Here is a 548-nt window from a genome sequence, read left to right on the forward strand (position 1 = left end):
TTTGTTTTAGGATTGTATCCATAATTCAAAGATGAAAAGAATAAAAAGCACATTCAAAGCAGCATTCACAGGATTTTTCACTTAGACTGATTTTTGGCTCATTCAAGTAGGAAGATACCGCCCCCCACACACACACACACAAATTGCTAAGGTTGATGCAAGACGTGAAGCTAGTGAATTTCAAGTACCGCCTGGGGATGAATTTAACCAGCATGACAGGTGAAGAGCTGTCACTTTAAGACATCTTAAGAGAGACGAGGTTATTTTAAATGCCTTTCTCTCAGCCTTTTGATTACACAGGGAGCGACTAACTTCTAGTGAAACCAGCTGGTCCCGGACGGAAGGAATAGAAATCCTCTGCTCCGCCTGCTGGAGGGAGGTGATTAAGAGCTGAGTGCACTGATCCGACCTTTCCAAAAAACGTAGCCTAGGATTGCTGGACACCCCGCAACGAGTTGCGCAGCGGGCTCCGCTCTGCGGTGGCTGGCGCGTGCGGCTGGGCACCTTCTGGGCTGCTCTTCCTGGCCCCTACCCTCGCGGCTGTAAAG

The sequence above is a fragment of the Kogia breviceps genome, chromosome 8 (genome assembly GCF_026419965.1).
Source record: "Kogia breviceps isolate mKogBre1 chromosome 8, mKogBre1 haplotype 1, whole genome shotgun sequence".
NCBI lineage: Eukaryota > Metazoa > Chordata > Mammalia > Artiodactyla > Physeteridae > Kogia > Kogia breviceps.